General features: G+C 52.5%; 1 protein-coding gene and 1 long non-coding RNA gene across 9 annotated transcripts in view; one reads left to right on the top strand and one right to left on the bottom strand.

The window, feature by feature from the left end:
• CUX1 (cut like homeobox 1) overlaps positions 1–12060 on the bottom strand; it is a 359761-nt gene that overhangs the window by 46564 nt on the left and 301137 nt on the right. The gene's annotated exons all lie outside the window — the stretch shown is intronic.
• LOC123276792 (uncharacterized) lies at positions 6627–10753 on the top strand. 2 transcript variants are annotated; one of them, XR_011494149.1, is made up of 3 exons: positions 6627–6763; positions 7558–7672; positions 10469–10753. It is a non-coding gene; the product is annotated as an uncharacterized lncRNA (long non-coding RNA). The 2 variants fall into 2 exon arrangements; XR_006513318.2 differs by having other exon boundaries at positions 7558–7881.

Raw genomic sequence — 12060 nt, 5'->3', positions numbered from 1 at the left:
TCTGAGCCTGTGTCTAAACTACAACAGACAACTCGAAGCTGAGTGCGCTTCCTGTGAGACAATTAGTCACTGACAGACACGTGTGCACAAGCTGTCACTGTGTCTCGGGTCACAGAAAGTAGAATGGGGCCCGTGTTTTTGGAAAGGCATGGACAGATGCAACAGCAAATGGACCTGTTGGAGAGACCACAAATCCACAGGCTCAGAACCTCACTCTGGAAAGAGTCATTCTTGAGAAGCTCTTTCCAGTGAGCGCCACAGCTCCAGTGGCAGGACCGGTGTGACAAAACCAAACCTTTTAAACAAGCTCCCACAGCCCCCTGGTGAGGCGGCCAGGCCCTGGGTGCAGGACGACGGGTGGTTGCCTGCATGACTCACCATCCTACAGGACAAGAAATGTGGTAACAGAGAAGAGGAAATGGGACTTGTTTTTTCTTTTTCAAAAATTAGCAAATGGAGCCTTCTAATCAGAATAACACATTTTTTTCCCCTTCTTCTTCCCCACAAAGCCCCCCAGTACATAGTTGTATATTCTAGTTGTGAGTGCCTCTGGTTGTGCTATGTGGGACGCCGTCTCAGCATGGCCTGACGAGCGGTACCATGTCCGCACCCAGGATCCAAACTGGCAAAACCCTGGACCGCCGAAGCAGAGCGTGCAAACGCAACCACTTGGCCATGGGGCCGGCTCCAAAACCACACTTTTTGAAAGAACAAGGCTTTACTCCACTCCCTACTTAAAAATAATTAAACAGGGCTGGCCTGGTGGTGCAGCGGTTAAGTGCACACGTCCCGCTTCAGTGGCCTGGGGTTCGTAGGTTTGGATCCCGGGTGCAGACATGACACCGCTTGGCAAGCCATGCTGTGGTAGGCGTCCCACATATAAAGTAGAGGAAGATGGGCACAGATGTTAGCTCAGGGCCAGTCTTCCTCAGCAAAAAGAGGAGGATTGGCAGCAGTTAGCTCAGGGCTAATCTTCCTCAAAAAAAAAAAAAAAAAACCCCAACAAAACAAAGAAAAAAGGAGGAGTCCTGGGCTTGGCATTAAGATACTGAACTCAGGAGTGGGGACAACCTCTCCGGGCAGGCTGTGTGAACTTGAATTTGATTCTTTACTTCTTGGGCCATCTCGGTTTCAAAGGTCCCCGACATTCACCATAAATCTCATGACTTATTTTTATTTCTTCCACAGCACCTGGCACAAGACTGAGACGATGGCAGCAGACTCAATGGCTACGTCCAGTATGAGACCATTTAGATGACATTCTGGAAAAGGTAGAAAACTACAGGGACAGAAAACAGATCAGTGGTTGCCAGGGTGAGGTGCAGGAGTTGACTATAAAGGGGCATGTGGGAATTCTCGGGGGGGGGGGGGTGGACGATGGAATTATTCTTTATCTTGATTTGCCAAAACTCATGGAACTCAGCTATGAGAGAAGACTCAGTTTTACCATATGTAAATTACACTTCAATATAAACTTGGGAAGGAAGTGGTGGCAGAAACAATGAATGGAGAGTATGTCATTCCATTCACCCTTTCTCTCATTCCCTCAGTCTGCTGAGTCAGGCCACTGGGTCAGTCAACGGGTCAGAGGGGGCCATGCCCTCCTGGGGCTCACACCTCGTAGGGAAGACAGCCACTAAACAGAAGTACCTACAAGACAATGAGTGTTCCGATGAGAGACAGATGGGAGCGCACAGCAGGGGCCTAGGGGGCAGAGAGACCTCCTGGACAAGTGACATTTCAGGTGGACTTCAGGCATGAACAGGAAGTAGCCAGCTAAGTTGGGAGGATAGGAGTGGCGAGGAAGGGAGAAAGTGTTCCAGACATCTCGTGGGTTTGAGGCATGGATGAAATTTGGCGTGGTAAGAACATGAGGCAGAGAGGCCTCCAGCGGCTGGGCTGTGTAGGGCCTTTGAATGGGCTGAGAAGTCTGTTTTACTCCTCGTGCAGGCGGGAGCCAGGGAAGGTCTATTCGAAGATGGGCCTACACCCTTCAGCCCACAACGCTCCTCTTCCGGGCACTCCAGTGGGCACTAGAGTGGGCACTGAGACCTTGTCTGAAGGAGCAAAGACCTGGAAACAGTATGCATCTCCAGGAGACGGGGCCTCTACACTATGGCGTGTTCAGATGCTAGGAACAGCAGCGAGGACGTCAAGGCTGGAGCCACATGTACCAGCATCCACAACATAATGGTGAGCCCACGAAACAAGGTGCAGGATGGAAGAGTCTGACGTTTGTCTATGGGCTGGATGCGGGCACATGCTGTGTGCCGGGTGTGGCTGTTAGAGCGGCAGTCAGGGCACGGAGTCACGTGCAGGAGTGACAGAGAGCAAATTCAGGATGCACAGGACGCAAATTCAGCGTCGGCTTCCAGGAAGAGTGAGGTTAGGGATGGGTCTTCAACTCTATCTTTGATGTTTTCTTTCTTTTAAAAATATAGGATTGAATTATGATCAAAATTTAAGGTGAAAATCGGGTAATGGGAAGATGGGTGTTCACTGAGTTATTCTGTCATTTTCTTGATGTTTGAAATCATAGACCTAACATCAAAAAGTAAGGAAGGAAATAAGTTCGCTGTGGCTTCAGCACAGAGAATGACCTTCTTAACAGCAAGGCTGGGGCCGGAGGTCCCGAGGAGGCTGTAGTGTCGGCCAGGCAGGACCCAGGGTGGCCTGGAAGAGGACGGGCGGAGTGCAGGGAGACGTTTCCAGGCTCCAGGGAGACGTAGGAGACTGCCGCAACAGGACCTGCGGCTGAGTGCGGGCGGGGAGACGGCCGCGGAGGAGGGGCGACAGGCATGCTTCCCACACTGCGGCCTGGGCAGCTGGGTGTGGGGGGCCGTTCCGAGGGGACACTGCAGCAGGCACCCAGGGGTGGGGGAGGCGATATTGAGAAGCCCTGTCATCATTCGTCAGAGCAGCTGCTTCTCAAGCTCACCTTTCCTGTGGGCCGTCGTGTGCCGGGCGCTGGGCTAAGGCACAGGAATGAACTACTTCAGTCCTCACAACGACTCCCAGCGTGAGCCCGGCACCTCCATCTCCCTCATCTGACAGAGATGAGACGTCATGCCCAGAGTCACATGGCCGGGAACCAGTCAGATGTTCCGTATTCTTAGCAGCCCACCTGGACAGCTGGGTGGTGCCCACCCCCTGCACCTGCGTGGCCGTCAGTGGTGGAGTGACCAGCCACCTTCCAGGACACGGCTCCGCTGCGCTCCACATATCAACGCGCATGAGCCTCAGAAACACGACTGTGGGCCACAAAAAGCCAGTCCACTCCTGGGATGAGGGAAGGGAACCCAGACGCATCTAGTACGGCATATGAATGCAGCAGTGTGCTGAGGGTGGGTCCACACGGCTTCATTCCATTCTCATAACAGGCCTGCGGCGGAAATACAAACCCCTCGCTCTAGGCGGGGAAACTGAGGCTCAGACAGGCATTGCAACCTGGTCCAGGCCCCACGACTAGAGCAAGGATCTGAACCAGATCAGGAGTGGAAAGCCTACGTGTTTCCACCCATCCTCTGTCCGCCAGTCACCGCAGGCACGACAGCCTGCCTGCCTTCTCTTCATTCACTCGTTCCCTCACTCACTCCAAGATTTAAAGCACCTACTACTTTGTGTCACGCACTCTGCTAGGCATTGGAAATAAAAGAAATTAGACACAAACCTTGCTTTCAAGGAGTCTGCAGCCTGCAGGACTGGGACAAGTGAAAATGGGTCATTTGCATATTCTAAAAGCCCAGCTACACAGTCCATCTATCCAATGTTGACAGCAAAGTGAGGTGTTACATTTAAAAAGTGATCCGCGTGGATTAAATTTTTTGCGAGGCTTCGAATCTTACATAAGAGTAGCTTGGTTAGTAAGACAGAGAGAACAGAGACAGTGACTCGGGGCCCTCTGAAACACACAAGGCATTCAGGAACTATAAAAGGATTATGAAAAATATTATATTCCAAAAACAGCAGGCAAACAACAGCTGCCTTCAGTTTTCAATAGAAGCCAATTGAAAATGCACACCCGCCATAATTTTCAGAGACAAATCTCTCTGCAGTTTATCCGATCCCCTGTTTAAATTTCCATACCCAGCCCTCTATCTGCAGTAATAATAACCCAAATTCCATTTAGTGTTCATTTGAGCAGTCAGGATAAAGTCATTTCTTATTATCTGCCCACTGCGTAAAAAACAGCTTGAAGGTAGGAAGTCAGCAAGCATTTTCACCAAAAAGTAATTATTGTAAGTGACATTTTTACTGCTGGCATGCCATAAGGCGAACTGTGCATTCAGAAGGACAAGTTGCTGAAACAAAATGACAGGGTACTCTGTGACATTCTGACAAGAACCCAAACATTATTTAACTGGCGGCTGGTCTGATGCACCACTTTTCATTACGTCCATAGTTTAGGCTTTGAGCTTGTGCCAAGCCAGGAAATTCCAAGCGACTACAGAGACAGACAGGGATGGAAAGATGGGAAAGAGGAGGGAAGAGATGGGGGGGGCGGGGAGGGTGGCCAGGGAGCAGCATGGTCAAGGCCTGGCACATTAGATGTGGGCGAGGAGGGAGTCAGAGAGAAGGGGAATCAGGAGTGCAGGAGAGGCAGAAAGGGGAAGATGGAGCCAGAGGGGACAGGAGCCTCGGCGCTGCAGCTGCACGGTGCTGCAAGGATGTACAGAAGGTTCTGGAGTGCCTGGTGCTGGTGTCCTCGGTCCAGCGGGAGCCCTGGTAGCCTGGAAGGACGCTGCCTTGCTTCAGGGCCTCTCCAGCTGACAGCTTCAAAAGCCGTGACAGGCTGCCCACCTGCCTGGAACCCTTCCCAGCCAAGTTCAGATGTAGAGATTGTGACGTGGACACTAAACTGAGCCGAAACATGGGGACCCGCTCGCCTGCTCATGCGGTCCATCTCCGGAGAGACCCGCCACGTGAGGTGGCTGGACGGTCCCATTAGAAATAATGAGCTGCTCGGCATCAAAGGTGAACAGCAACCTAAGTGGCCCACCTGTACTTCAGTCATCAGTTGGCCAGGCGTGTGCTGCCCAGTAATGTGACATCTTCTTCCTGATGAGTTCCGACAGCTCCAAACCTTTTCCCAGTGGTGGCAGCGTTCATGGCCGCCTCGGGTCCTGACCCTGCCTCTGAGTCTAACGGCAGAGACTCTTGGCCCCTCTAGGACCACTGCCCTCTCTCCTGTCATGCAGCTATGTCAGACACAGGCAACAGAAAATGGGGCTTGTTTTCTTTTGAGTACGAGTGGTATTTTGCCTGATTAGCAGGGGCTTGAAACAAAACGCACGGACACTTCAAGAGAAGTCACAGGGACACGCAGAAGCCTTCCACATCCCTACCATGCCAGTGACGTCTCCCAGGGAGAAAGAAACAGAAGTCATCTAACAACACATGAAAGTGTATCAGAAGCACCGGAAGTGGCCACACTAGACAACGGCCTTATTTCTAAGGGCCTGGATCTGATGCAAGTGCCGACGGGGAGTGAGGGAGGGGCCTCGCTGCCGCAGGTCCCACTCCCCCACCCCGGGAAAGGTCCATTCCCAGATAGGCAGCTGCGTGAAGTACCAGGACACCCTCCCCACACCCAGGCCCTGTCTGCTGCCCTCCTCGCCGGCGGGGTTGGCAATACTCTTTGGCCCTCAGCCAACCTTGGCATCGCCTTAAATCACGGCAAACCTCAGCAAATCTACCGAATCACTCTTTTTTTCCACAGCAGAAGAGTAACCTGAGAACGATTGGGGGTAGGGAGGAGGAGGGCATGTGGGGGATTGGTGGGAAGACCTGGGGAGGAGCCAGATGGGCTGGGTGGGACCCTCTGCTGTCCCAGGAAGGGCAGATGCCATCCTCTGCTGGCTCTAGTTTCTTCTGTAAAACAGAAGAGCCACGACTCTCTCACTCGCCCCAGCCCTGCCGGGACTGCAGTAGGCCAGGGTGAGATGAGATGACAGCCCTGACACACAGTAGGTCCTGGTGTGAGGTCCAGGATGAGATGACAGCCCGAGCACATAGTAGGTCCTGGTGTGTCTGTGACAATACATTTTTTTAAGTCTGCCTGAGGAACTGTCATAGTGACACAGAACCCAAAATACTTTAGTTATTAACAAAGGAAACTTTACTATAAAAGCAAGGTTTCTATTGAACTTGTTATTTATAGCTATCTTTCCCAACTTGACTTCCAAGCCACTTGAAGAAAGGGCCTGTGCCTTCTATTCAATAAGGGGACCCTCTGAGTGCCAGCTGGACCTCATTAAGCAAGTCACTGTTGCAAAAACCCTGTGACGAGGGCTACGATGGGGACGTTCAGGGAGTGGTGGGAGCTCACAGCACTGTGACATGGAAGCTGAGGCCGCGGGTAGGTGTGAGGGAGAGACTGGGGTGTGCCAAGGCCTGGGGTGGAGGAGGGAGGAAGACATGGAGGGGCCGGGTCACATGCTAAGATGGGGGACCTCAGCTCTAGCGAAGGGGCTGAATACGCGGATCTGGTGGGAGGTCTGGTAATGGAGGTCGCACACCAAGGGAGGAGGCAGGACCGTCCTTGGCTGGTCACCTGGTGTGAAGCACAGGGTGCCAGAGATGCTTGCCGCTGAGACAGCTGTCGACTAGAGATCCACAGTGCTCGGCTCCTCCCATCTTGTGCCACCCAGCGCTTCCCTCACCCTTGGGACTGTTCTCCACTCTCCTCTTTTCTCCTCGAACTGGGAAGTACATCGGGGAAAACAGATCTCAGCAGTTCCGTACTGACTGAGAGGCACCCGGGGTAAGCTGCCGAGGCAATATGGCCCTCAGCCGAGGCTCAGGCCTGAGCTGAGGGGAGCTCACGCGGGGGTGGGCACTGCAGGGGACTTGGGGTGTAAATCTGTCCCCACCCTAGTCTTCATCACTGTTCTTGTGTCTGTTTTATAAGCTCTTAAGGAAATGTGCATGTCCAAAGCCAAGTCTGGCAATATTAAAAATTAAAAACCCTCCTTAAATTACAATTCAACTTTGGCAGTGAGCTCAGCCTGGCGAGGCTGCAGAAGCGACGCTGGGCGATGCAGCTGGCCCTGCTTCAGGAGCTGGGCTCGCCCTCTTCCCGGCTTTGCCGCAGATCCATACTGATTTAGAAATAGTGCTTTCAAATTACCTTCAATAACCTTATTACCAACCCAGCTGTGTGTATGAACACTTATCAATGCGTCCCTGTGCATTAAGAGAAAATGTATGTCATACAAACAGTCTAAATATATATTACTGAGATGGGAAAAAACAAATCCTCTAGTTAAATTGCTTTGCTGTAATCAAAGATTAATCACTGTGTGAGCGCGCGTGTGTGTGTGTGCGCGCGTGCGTGCGTGTCCTCTCTTTTTCTCCAGGGCTTGTTTGTGGCTTTGGGCAAACCTGCCCATCCTTCACCAACAGTCACACTCTGGCAGGCAGCTCACAGCACCATTCCGATGTTGGAATTAATTTTCCCGGATTTCTAAGAGTTGGAGGAGCTAGGAGGTGGTTTTGAATGTTGGTTTTCTCCTGAGCCTTCTAGGCCTGCAGCTCAGAAACTCTCCTTTCCTCCAGGTACCTGGTGGACAGCAAGCTCTGAAGTGTCCATCTTTGCAGAGGCTGTAGCACCGTTTGCCCCAAGAGCAGCCTGTCCCCTCTCAGTAACACTTCCAGGCAGCCCAGCGTGCAGGTAATGACATCTGGGCTATGATGGAATGTTCCTTAGAGAATCCATGGCTGATTGCAGCCATCAAACACACTGGTGTGGTGGGCTGCTTCTGGCCTCCCAACCACACACAGGTGAGTGAACGGATCTGGCCCGACACGGGTCCCGGGCTGTGCGGAGCAGGACCGAGTGACATTTTCGTTGAACGCGGTGGTATTCGAAAAGCTATTAAGGTACATTATTTTACACATCCTCCTAATCTCTCCATACTGCTTTACTTAATTTGTGATGAAATGGTTGAGAAAGGGTACTTAATGTAGGACAGTCAGTAAAAGTAATTTATCATCTTCCCGCTTCAGTGCGCACGTTATCAGCGAACTCATTTTCTGCATTCATCATGCAATCAGCCTATTATTTGCATATTAATCAGGCAGTGGACCATGAAAGAACTGCATCCCAGCCAAATGCTGCACTATCTCAGGAGAAACACGCAGTAATTATCATACATCAGTGTTATGATGTGGTAATTGATTATAACATCTTTCTGCTGCCCCTGGGGAGCCCCTCTGCTCACCCGGCTCCAGGCATGCTGGACAGATTGTTCTTTTCCTCCAAAAATCAGAGTTCCTGCTGCTGTTCTCTGAGTGCTGTTTCTGTGGAGTATCGATCCTTTCTTCCGATTTCATGATGTATTTACCTAAACCGCGTGAAACTAAACTGATCGTAGCTCAGGGATGAGAGGGCCAGGCCGGGTGGCAGGCGCGTCCCTCTGGAGTCCGTTCTCTCTCCTCAGCCTTTCGGCTTCAGAGGCGCTGCTCTGGCTTCTGAGAAAGTTCCCTTATCAAATGAAATGCTACAACTTCAGTCCCTCCTTATTGCAAAGTTGGTACAAAGGCAGTTTGGCTGCTTTATTTAGGAGCCAAATGGCAGACTAATTTCGGCCCTCTCGTAAAGGACAAACCCAACATCTGCCAATTCAGACTCAGGTTATATTTAGGCATCCAGTTCCAAAGGGAAGAACAAAACACAGAATCAAGATGAAGCGGGTGACAGAGCTCCTGGCTCATGCTGCTCCATCTGGGACCCTGCCCCACTCTGCATGGGGAGGCTAACTGGGGCCCACGGGCTGGTCAGCATGGGGCCGGGCTCCCGGGCTGGCTCAGGGCCCTGGCAGGGAGAGAGCATGACAGCTGAAGGGCGAGGCTGTCCTTTAGGAAGGGAAAGGACCCCGGGCCACTGTGTGATTTTCCTTGGGCTCAGCCTGGAAGGGGTTTCAAAGCAGTGTGGACCTGCATCACAGGCCAGATGGTCACACACTTTCAGCTGGAAAACTTCATGAAGTTGGGTCTGACTCTCTTGCTGCTTTTCATTGGGTTCTCTCTCCTCCTCTGTCCAGCTCCTGGCTAAAGCGCATGGGATGCGTCTGATTTTCTATTGTCTTGGGTCTGGTTTTTGACATTTGCCCATTTATAACGTGAACCCAGTTTTGTTCCTTGTTTTGAGTGTAGTTCCAGGGACCAACCCTTCCCCCATCTTGGGGGACCAAGTCCTCAGGGCTGGTGATGGCTTGCCTGGACCCAGGCCTCCTGTGGACACCTCCATGGCAGCCAGACCTCTGGTCTCAGGACCACGCGGGCTTCCTCCACTTCCTCCTTGGCCTCATCTCTGAGCCATGGTTTTCTCAGTCCATAAAATGGGGAAATCATTTCCACTTACTGACGAAGAATTAAAGGTATTTAGCACTGTGTGTGACACAAAAAAAGATGCAAATATATGTTTCCTCGTTTTATTCTTACCACTTGTAAAAAACTACCTGAGGATTTTTAGGCATTTAAGCTTCTTCATCCTTCTCTACAACCAAACCATTGAAAACGAAAGACCTTATTTGCTCCTATGACCTACTTTGCCTCTTGTGCTGAATGCCCAATGTACTGTAAATTTTTTTTTCCAAAGAAAATCTAAAGGGGAAAGAAAGGAGATGTGCCCAGAGGCCCGTGACTAGGGCCTGCTGGGCCTTCTCCAAAGAGGAGTCGGGGAGTGCCAGCACGGAGGGTCCAGGCAAAGCCACCGAGAGAACCAAGCGAGAGGGGGCCGATAGTCACCCCCACATCCAGACAGGATGGCCTCGTTCCGCAGGAGTTTGCCCCAAATGGCCTGACCTGTGGTCTCGCTCGAAGCTCAGGATTTTGGGTCAACTTTAAGGAATGGCAGATGGACGGGCAACTTCCAAAGACAGACAGCATTTCAGAGAAGCCAAGGGTCAGGGAGCTGCATGCAGGTCCTCCTCTAGCCGACCCTTCGTGCCAGCCTCCACCCAGCGACGCTCCTACTTCAGTCTCCACCCAGGGAGTGAGCGGTGGGACTTCTTTTCTGTTTTAAAGGCAGAGGCCTGACATTTTGTGTGTGCACATATATTATTCCACTGCTCTTGCGCACACACAAAAGACACTTAGCGGCAGAGGTTGTACTGGCAGCAGCAGAAAAGTGAACATTCAAATAGCGCTTCCTCGGTGGCAGCCGCTGCTGTGGACCCTTTTATACACGAACCTCCCAATGGTCCAGGAGACAGGCACTTCATTTTTCCTGGTTGACAGAAGAAACTGAGACACAGAGAGGTCAAGTCACTTGCCCAAGGCCACACAGTCACTCAGTGGCGCAGGTGGGACCGGCCCTGGGCAGCCTGCTCTGAGCACGCTGTGTCCTACTGCTGGTCACACTTGCTCAAGGCTGGTCACTGCAGGAGGGTTTCACGTTTTGCTGTTAAAATCAATCTAAATATCTCTGGCTAGTGACTGGTTACATAAACTCTGGTAAATTCAGATACAGGAAATCTCTGCAGCTGTGAAAAGAGCAGGGCCTTCTTCGCGTCCTGGCCCAGGAGCGTCCCCATGGGGTCTTGCTGGTGAGGAAAGAAGACACAATGCCTTGAATCCAGTCTGTTCTCTTCTGTGGAACCAACACCTAGATGCGCGGAGTGTCTGCAGGAACCCGGGAACAGACCGCCTCTGGGAGGGCGACTGACTTTTAAGAGTGTGAGCCCTTTTCAAGCTTGCATTTTGTAACCGTGGTGCACTTATTAAAAAAAACTCCCTACAAATCATAATTAAAAAAAAAAGTCAAGTAAGTCTCTTACTCTGGGTGACTCTTAACTCCCTCCTCTTCTTTTCGGAGGTACGGTGACGGATCCCACTCAATGAACAGAGCCTTTGGGGGCTGCTTTCTGCCGGAGCAGCCTCTCCCAGGGAACATGATGATGACATTTGCTGCTTTGACACCAAACATCGAGTGGGCTGTCACGCTCAGCACTGGCTGCCTGGAGATGCCTGTGCAGGGTCTGCAGGTGCAGCATGCTCTAGGGGAGGGCAGGCTGTGCTGGAGTTGTCGCACCCCCGCGTCACAGGAGTGACGGGCTCTCCACCCTCCCTCTGCCCTCCTGTGCTGATGCTTCTGTTTCAGGATCATGTGGCCAGGTCCCACCATGAGATGGCTAGGAGAGCTGAAAAGCGGCTCGTGCACATGGGGCATACAGGACGCGGTCCTGACAAGTCCCTTTTCAGGGGAACTTGTGAGAAGTGCATCTTCCTTTCCTGTAGCTTGCCGGCCGGCCGGGGCCCCCAGCTTACTGCCTCATCCTCCTCGGAGGCCGCTCCTGGGCCTGCTGGGCCTCAGCCTGCCTCTCATCGCTCTGGAAGCCTGAGCTGCAGCACAGTTGCAGCACCTTAGCCCAGTTGAGATGAGGTCAACAACTTTTGAAAGATGTTGATTAGAAATGAGTTCACAGAGCAGTTTCCTAGACCATGTTGGCAGGCACGGGAGCCACCACACCCAGGAGCAAGAAGGGCACTGCACCCAAGCCGAGGACGCTCCCTGCCTGCCCCAGACCCCCGCCCCCAGCTCCCATGTGCTCCACCCTCTGGGCTATCACCCTCACCACGTCTCTGCTTTCCTGGGAAGGTTTTCTGAGCCTCACAAGCACCTTGTGCAGCCCTAGACCATTTCTCCTTGAGCTGCCCAGCTTGCCTGGGCAGATTCAGTGGCTGCTGATGCCATTTCAGTGTCCCAGGCAGGGCCTGTGCTCCGTGTACTGGAGGCCACACTGCTTGCTGAGCGTTGAGACCTTGCCTGCCCCCTTCCTCCACGGTCAAGCAGAGCAGCTCTCTCCTTGGTCACAACTCTGGCTCCGGGTGGGCCACCTGCTGAGTTCTTAGGGAGGGGTTTCTCCCAAAACTCCAAGCACCCTCTCCTGCCTCTGGCCTGTGATCTCTTCAAACTGGGATTGGTGACAACCCCGGTGGGCTGTGTCACCAAGCACGGGTTGAGGCCCACCTCCTTTCCAGAAGGAGCCACCCACAGGGGGACGGAGTGCTTTGGGGTGAGACGTGGTGGCTGAGCATCCTGGGGCCCGAGGCCGG

The sequence above is a fragment of the Equus asinus genome, chromosome 14 (assembly GCF_041296235.1).
Source record: "Equus asinus isolate D_3611 breed Donkey chromosome 14, EquAss-T2T_v2, whole genome shotgun sequence".
Taxonomy (NCBI): Eukaryota; Metazoa; Chordata; class Mammalia; order Perissodactyla; family Equidae; genus Equus; species Equus asinus.
This window is presented reverse-complemented; position numbering and strand designations above follow the sequence as displayed.